Source organism: Crocodylus porosus, unplaced genomic scaffold, assembly GCF_001723895.1.
Source record: "Crocodylus porosus isolate Cpor-Errol unplaced genomic scaffold, CroPor_comp1, whole genome shotgun sequence".
NCBI classification, from domain to species: Eukaryota; Metazoa; Chordata; order Crocodylia; family Crocodylidae; genus Crocodylus; species Crocodylus porosus.
The window spans coordinates 65237611-65246836 of NW_017728950.1; positions in this window are offsets into that span (position 1 = coordinate 65237611).

Below are 9226 nucleotides of genomic sequence, written 5' to 3' on the forward strand. Positions count from 1 at the left end.
TGGGGAGAATCTTGCATAGATCTAAGAGCTGAGACAAATCATATCAGATTGGTGCTGGGACCATTATTGGGACCTGGGTACAGCAGCCACAAGTAACATAATTTACAGCAGCCCTAAGCAGAATCCCTAGAGTGTGTAATGGGCTAAAGGATAAAGGCCCACGTTGCTCAAAACCTGGCTACCCTATCTTCATTCCCCAAGGATGTTGTGCCAGTACAAATTAGATTCCAGGATGTTACCCAATGCCTTAGTTGAATTTTCCAATAATTTCATTGAGTCTTGTAATAAGGTCTGATCATAGTTCTTGGCCCCACCAGTCACAGCAGAGAACCATGATAATTTACTTCCTGAGGCTGTAGGGAAATTGGCACCACTCCCAGCAAGCCTGGTTCAGTGTCATATTTATGTAGTTAAGGTAGTTAATCCCCTGAGGCCATAGGGAACAGGCCCCACCTGCTCCAGCCTTTAAAGGCTAGGCCCAGTTTGCAGTACTCTGTCTATGCAAAGACTTAGATATGTGCTCCTGATCCTTGTGCACTTTCTTACTTCATCTGCCAGATCTCTAGTTTTGACTCTGGCTTTGGCTCCTGATTCTGGTGTATTCTGGCATGTATTTTGACTCCTGATTCCAGCACACCCTGACCCCATCTTTGGCTTCTGATTCTCGTTCTGCTTCTGCCATATCCTGACCTTGGCTCTGGCTCCTGATTTTAGTTCTGATGCCTGGCACATCCTGACTTCAGTTTTGGCTCCTGGCTCCAGTTCTGACTTCTGGCAGATCTGAACCCCCAGCTCCCTGAGAACCCAGACTTCACCCATGTGTCAGTTGGCCAGCCCTGATCACCCATGCACCAGTCACTAATAGTTTGTCAAGATCCTATTTTTGGCCCTGCAAGGTAGGACCCAGTGGTTGATGTATAAGCTGCACTCCAGCCTCACAGCCCTTGACTCCACCTGAGGCCTCGAGCCCAAGGAAGTAGTCATCTCTTTCCAGCAGGCCAGGCCCTCCCCACAGCACCCAGGGTGACAAACTTCAGAGCAGTACATGGGGTCCTGAGGGCCCTGGTCTCTCTTGGAAAGAGGGTTGTCACCCGAAACGCATAAAACTTTCCACATGTCCATCATCTTCACCACCTTCCAGCAAAAATAAAAATTGGTGCCTATGCTTCAGAGAGAGAAATAGGACTTGTTGGGCCATCTGAGGGAGGCAGAGGCCTGGGATGGCACTTGGAAAACACTGAGTTAGTGTCCTGTGTTTGTAGTGTTGTGCACAAGGACATGTTGCATCTGCCTGCCCTACCAAGAATAAGGGGGAGCACTTCCAGGAAACAAAAGTGTGTAGCTGAAGTAAGGGGATCTGGACCAGCCAGTGGATATGTACCATTACCTTCCACCTACTTTATCTCCCTAATGTCAGGAACAAGGGTTACATCATGGCATTGCACCTCCCCATTGTTGTGTATTGTGCACCTTTCCCACCTCATCATATCTACAATGTAGCAATTGGCTCTAATGGACTTGGGTATCTTGGGCATCAATGGACATTAATTGCACCAAGGTAAAGCCCATCTCAGTAAGATGTAGGGCCAGTCCGTTGGTGATCAAGTTGACTGATGGCACCTGGAATTTTTGGTGACTGAAGATATGGGTAGACATAAAAGACTGTTGTCTCCTGTAAGACCTCCACCAAAACCCAACAACAGCTCCATCAAGACTATGTTCCTCCACTAAAACCCACAGAGCTAAGCCCTTTGGCTTCCTTCTGCCCACTCCTCCCTAGGTCTTGCTCATGGTCTTCCTGAATTTTATCTCAGACCAATTTTATCTCTGCTCCAAAGGCCACACCACAGTCTTGGCAGAGATTCTCTCACTAAAATAGCCTATTTTGTTCCCTGCCATGGACTGTCCATTTCCTTCAAAATGGCCCAGTCATTCCTTGACAGCATTTTATGGTCCATTGGATGCCTGTCAGCATCATGTCAGGCTGGGGACTGTACTTCATATCTCATTTTTGGCTGCAAACCCTCCAGCTTTTAGGGATGAAGGAAAGCTTTGCATCCACCCACCAACAGCAGATGGATGAGCAGACTGAGTGAACCAACAAGGTGGTGGAGCAATATCTGCTAACTTTCATTAGAATGACTGACTTTCCTTGGCCAAGTTTGGTCTGACTCTTCTCCACCCAACAAAGTCCCTTCTACACCAACTCTGGGTTTCACCTCTACTTCTGCCCAATGCTACCCACTGTCTCCCCAACTCTTACTGATGCAGGGTTGGTAACCCAACTGCAGCGCATACACAAGGATCTGAAGGGCCACCAACAGCAGGATAAGGAGGTCTATAAGAACTATGTAGACAAATATCACACTGAGATAGCCTCATTCAGGGTAAGGGTCAAAAATATGGCTGTATATCTGACATCTGAGCACCATCTGTTCCTGCACCAAGCTGGAATACCAGCACCTTGGTCCATATCCAGTCACCATGGTTATCATTTTGGTGGCCTTCTGCAGGAAGCTCTAAAAATCCATTCAGATCTACTCCATTTTTTCACATTTTCTTGCTGGAACCCTATACAGACAACCCATTTGTGAGCCACTTCATGTTGTCCCTTCCCATTGTGCTAGGTCAGGGGCATGAAGAGTTCATAGTTAAGAAAATCCTAGACAGTCAGAGAATGCAAGGGAAGCCCCGTTATCTGAATAATTGGGAAAATTATGGACCAGCAGACTGATTGTGGGAAGCCATGGAAAATGTGTATGCCCCTGACCAATAATCTGAATAATTTCCTTGAATCCTGTAACAAGGCCTGATACGATCTCTGGACCCCACCAGTGCCAATCAGAGAATCAGGGCAATTCGCCCCCTGAGGCTGTAGGGAAGCAGGCTCCACCTGCAGCAAGTCTAAATCAGTGCCCTGGGCCCAACAGGTCCTAGTGGAAGCCACAGAGAATAGGTTGTACCCACTCCGGCCTTTGCAAGTTAGGCCCAGCCTTCAGTACTCTGTCCAGGAACAGACTTAGGAATTTGTTTGTGACCCTCATGTGCTTTTTGGTTCACCTATGAGATTGCTGGATTTGAGTCTGGGTTTGGCTTCTGATTCCAGTTTTGACTCCTGGCAAATCCTCATGCTGACTTTGGCTTCTAATTCTAGCATATTTTCACTCCAATTTCAGTTCTGGCATCTCCAGCTCCCCAGCTCCCTGAGAACCTGGCCTGAGATCTCACCCATGTGTCAGATGACTATTCGCAACCACTCCCAGTCCCTAAAAAATCCTGTAATATTTGATTATATGTGAGATATCTGAAAATTATGATATTCTCAATTATATGTATTAGTGGAGTAAATTCAATTGATACATCTGAAGTTTTCCTTCCTGTATTAAAGGTCTTCTTTATTACCGGTCACTTCATCTAAATCTGCCCTTTTAATTTGTACATTTGCATTGTCACAGTGCGAAAAAGGCTTATGATGATAATTTTGAAAAGGAAATTATATGTTATTTCTGAACAAAACTTTTCTTTTTATTATCTATAAACATGACTTAAGGTGTAAAATAAAATATTATTGATATTATGAGCAAAATTTTATAACTGAATTTTAAAGCCGCTGCTTTGATTTCTGCTAGGGTATCTGATGCAAGATTAAAAAACACACATAAAGAAAACAAAACACTTTATGCTATGATACTGCCAAAGATGTTTACTTATCCCAGAAAGGCCAGAAAAATAAATAATTTTAAGAGCAAGGAACATTGTTAATTAAAGAATAATCATCTGATTCAATATCATGGAACAGCTGTTGTAAATCAGCATGGCTTCAATGAAGCCAACAAAGCTACATTGTTTTCCAGTAGTTGAGGATCTCTTCTCTTACTTCTAGTTTTATTTTATTTTTTAACGTAAGACTTTTAATTATTAACTTCTGCCTCCAAAATATGTTGATTTTGTCTTACACAAAAGAAATAAAGCAAGATCACTAGAATTATTGTAGTTTGTTCGGTCTTTTTTGCTACAGGGTGACATTTTCTCTTCAAAACAATAAATGAAGGAAAGATACTTGAGTTTTCCTGAAGTACAACATATGGGCCTTAATTTCCAAAAAACTAACCACTAGGAGTCACATGTGGTCCTTTGATTTTATGAATTTGAATTAAACCAAATATTAAAGACAGTGGGTATATTTACACATGCGCTTTACTGTGGCATTGATTAATTAGCTCCTCTAAAATGTTACCATGTATACGTGTGACACTATTAGGCTCGAGTAAATTAACTAACTTTGCCGTAAGATAGTACTGCCTGACACAAGTACTATCCTATGGTGGAATACTTATGCATACTCAAATGCGCGTGTAGACAGTGACTGGGGCTGACTGTGGGATGACGGTGCTACAGTGCGTGGGCTGCCTGCTGGCTAGCCCAACAATAGAGCACCGCTATGCCCTGCCAACCCCTCTGCAGCACATTGAGCTAGGGCAGAGCAGTTCCAGGTTGGCAGGCTGACTTCTCAGGCCTCCTGCCAGCTGGGTCTGTGCTGCCTCATCTCAAAATGCTGTGGTCCTGACTGCACATGTAAAGGCTGTTCCCAGGAGAAATAAACTGTAGTGCAAATTGTGGGAGAGTTTATTCAAGTACATTAAAAGCATGTGTACATGTGTCCAATGATTGCTGGCTTTATAGAGTAGTAGAGTGGGAAGGGAATCATAGCATATTCAATTTTCACAACATCAGGACAAAGCTCCTACTATACAAGGGTGTGGTAATCACAACTCTTCTCTATGGCTGTGAAGCTTGGGTGATCTACAGGGATCACCTTAAAGGCTTGGAATGCCATCACTAGTGCTAATTCTGACAGATCCTTGACATAAAGTGTGAGGATCATTGCACAAATGCCAGTATTCTCTGATGCTAATACCACCAGTGTGGAAGCACTGATTATTCAACATCAGCTACAGTGGACAGAGTACTGTGTGCACATGTCTGATGTACCTTTACTAAAACAACTGCTACAGTTCCAACTCAGCTAAGAACAAAGGACATGCAGGGACCAGAGGAAAGACTTCAAGGACACTCTCATGGTGAACATTAAGTGTGGCACTGACACCACAAATTGGGAAAAAGAGAAATAGAAGGAAAGAAAACAAGACTGAGAAATCCATGACCCAACACTCCCTTTAACCACCACTTGTGGCATTTGCCACAGAATTTGTGGCTCTAGGACTGGCCTTCTTAGTTATCAATTTATAATACTTTACTTGACATATGGGACTGATCATCCTTAACTGTGAGGGACTGCAGATGGCGATGAGGGTAATAGGGTTGGAAGGGACCTCAGGAGGTCTTGTAGTCCAGTGATGCCCAACCTTTTTGTCCAGTGGGCCAGATAGGAAGTCTGTCTGCAGGCCAGATCAGTCCCCATCAAACCATGTGGTGGAGTGGAGGGAGGCAGCTTGGCCCCAACCCAGCCTTGAGTGGCAAGGGGGACTAAGCTAACCCCGCAGAGAGGAATCTAGCCCCAACCTGGCTCCATGGTGTGGTGTGGCCCAGCTCAACCTGCCACGTGGGACTTGGGGTTTTGGAACGTGGCATGGGGGATGGTGTCTGCATTAATTACCACTGCTTTCCTGCTGCCAAATTTCCTGACCCATGGGGCAACCTATGGGCCAGATGTGATGCTTCCATAGGCCACATTTGGCCCACAGGCCAGAGGTTGAGCACCCCAGTATCCTCCAACCTCCACTGCATTCCAGTGCTGTACTGCCTTCAGCACAGGCCATTAAAGGATACCAGCCTATGCTAAAGACAGTACAGAGACACAATGTCCCAGAAAGTAACCTAGAAAGAATAGTGTCTCAAAAGGCTTTTTTTCAGAGTATTTTTTAATTCAGAGGCCCAATAGCCCATTTCATAGCCTAGAACACAAAAGTGTCAATAGCCCTCCATTCTCTTCCTTCATACCTCCCCAGCGTAGCTCCTAGGAGGACAGGAGCTGTGACTGCTCTCACGCTGCCACTGGTTTTGGGGAACAATGGCTTCTGGCACTTTGGTATACACACAATGTCCTACAGTAACATAGTTACTAAATGTTCAAAGGCCCTTTGGCTCATTTGTGTCACGTACAGCTTGCATTAAACATCTGTGTTAGGTATGAATAATTACCAGTTTGTTTTCAGCTTCAAGTTTATGCTTGCTATAGTGTACAAACTAAGTACTGGTGTTTCTGAATTGCCTGCAGTGCTTTATTATCATTAACAATGCTATTGCACATTTAGGTGTGGAAATGTAAATGTAGGCATGACACTGAAAGATGACTCCAAAGCACAGAAAGATGACTCCAGGTTATACAGAAAGGGTATTTCCTAGTATGGTTTAGAAACCGTACAAGTAGAACCGGTAATAAATTAGAAAAAAAAGCGGGGGAGGGGGGTCATGGTTAATTGTCTCTTCTTTGGAATACAAGGAATCTGCAAGGTTCTAAAAGCACCGCTTATAATACTTATACTAACATACTACTGGATGGAATTATATTTCAGCAAAATGTGAGTAATGTGAGAAAACTATGGATTGAAGCTTGAACTCCTTCAGTTAATGGCAAAACTCCAAAAATGTTCATGGATTTCACACTACTGTGCCTTCTGTCCAAGAAACTTTTTATGGAAAATGTTTCTTTCCCAGACCACGTAGAACCTAGCTGCTGAATTTCATCCCATCTGCAGGGTAGAAACGATTCAGACTGGAGAAGCTCAGATAATGGACATAGGCTATTCCTCAATAACTGTGCAGTGTGTACATGCTTTTTGTACACATTGCCTTTGGACGAAACTTCCAGATGCAAAACCCATGTGAGCAAATAGGAGACCACATGCATACATGTGTGTTTGTAAAGGAGATCCCATTCTTCAAAAATCAAATATCCCATAGTATAGATACTTTGAAAGGTACATTTTTCAGGTATCGGCAACAGCAAAACAAACACAACCCCCCCCCGCAAAAAAAAACCTCCCCACAAAACGTGTTGGTTATTAAAGTTGACATAGAAATGTCATCTTGTTCTTTTGGTTAGCCTCTCACTTCCTGTCTTGCCAAACAAAATGTGTAACGTATGGTTAGCTAAGGTAGCGTGGTTTTTTGCTTCTTATTTAGTAATTATGTATTGTACATGGCCCCAAGTGACCTTTGGTAGAGGCATCAATATATTACGAACAATGAACATTATACCCATGTAATGGATATGGACTTATTTCTGAACTGTTCACTGATGCTTGAAAAAGTGAATTTAGGCCTATAATCGAGGAATCATGTCATACCCCAATTTCTAGGCTCTGTGTGGTGAGATCTCTGGAGGACAGGACTCCTATTTCAACATTTATAGTCACTGCAAAACAAGGGTGCTGTGAGATTTACAGGAAAGAAATCTGATTTCAACATTCATGATCTTTGTGAAACCAAGAGGTGCAGAAATGTGCGAAAAAGAGAAATAAACCAAAAGAAGTTAACTACACTTTTGGAAAATTCATAAGCATTTGTTTCAGATGTCTGTGGTTTTGAGAGATTTCAATGCATTTTATTATATCTACATGTTCATTTATCAAGAATTGTTGTGTTATTCTGCTGTGACAAAATAAATGCTGTCAAACTGAGCAGGACCCAACTGTCAATGGTCAAAGAGACATTATCGGCTCTTGTAATTGACACACTTAAGTGTGAAAACATGAAATACAAAATACCACCAAAAAACCACACAGAAACCTAAACACAGAACAGCACTGTTATAAGGCAGAGTAATACAAAGAAAAGGAAACACAGATGAAAAAAGATAACTTAAATTAGTAAGAGTTTTGCAGCAGTAGTTACCAACTGGACTGAATGGGGTGGACATATCGGACTGAATGTGTCTCATTTTATCTGATGTTGAAAGTTGAATGTCCCTGGGTCTGGGTGGTGCTTGGATGAAAGACCACTTTGGAACCCAAAGCAATGTAAATACAAATTTCCTAGAAGGCAGCAGATAAATTTAATCCCTTCTGGGGGATTGAAGGCAAGCTGTTGTGGTCAAACACTTCGTGAACACCAAACCACAGAAACCAGAGAATTGATAAGATTTCATTCAGAACCAGCACTGTCTGAGTTGATGGATGGCGATAAAATGAATACAACTTTTTTTCTAAACTGAAGACAACATGGCTTATTGTTGCACTTATCCTAGTTAGTAACCAGAATAGATAAACATAGATAACCCCCATTTCTGCATATGCTGATTTTGTTTCATTTACAGTAATTGTCACTGCATTATCTGGATGTAATATAAGGCATTTTTGAAAGCCAACTGGATAAAGACATGTAGTTCAAGAGTCATGGATTTGACAATGACTGAAATCCAATTAATTGCTGCTAATGTTTTGCTTCTTTCCTAAAGCAGCTGATTCTGTGAGGGGAGGGGGAAGACAGACATATTGGGTAAGAATATACTTTAGAAATACTCATGTCTCAATAAAATATAAAAAAAGAGGGAGAGAGAGAAATACTGGTGCCAAGTCACTAGACCTGTCATGCAAGTGTTTGTAAAATTACATGGAAAAGTCCTTTATGCCTTTCTCTGTTGTAATGGTTCTCAACCTTTATAGACTCCTTCCATAACATTTCTAAATTCACTGGCACCCACTTAAAGAAATGAATTTCATTTGTGCTGTGAAAAAATAATTGAGCAATTCTTCTGTTGCAAAGGTCTCAGGAAGACCACAATAGGTCGGAAGATTTTTGACACTATGGATTCCTGTTTGAAATCTCTGGGTTTAAACTGTGAATCCTCTGTGAGTGTTTGCACACCTAATAATGCTAGTATTGTGAGGCACTCTGTGGTACCTTAATTGGATCCTATGGGACCTTGGGTTAAGGTTACTATTATATTGCAGAGGTGAGCACACTATTTCAGTGATGGAGTGCTATAAAAAGGTGGGGTAGCATCTCTAAGGACGCTGGCAGGATGGTGCCTCGCCATCCCGTCCCTTGCTCCCCATGTACTCTCTGGCTCCAGCTTCAGAAGCAAGCAGCAGCAATGTGTATGTCACCGAGTGAAAGGCTCTCTGGAAAATGTAGCTTTCTGGCAGAAAAAATGAGGTGATACCTTCCCTCAGTAGTGTGGCGAAATGCCGGGCTAGCGGCTCCGGCACCGCTTAGGGGAGCCGCGGGCTTTGCGGAGTTGTGCGAGCGCGCGGCTTGTGGG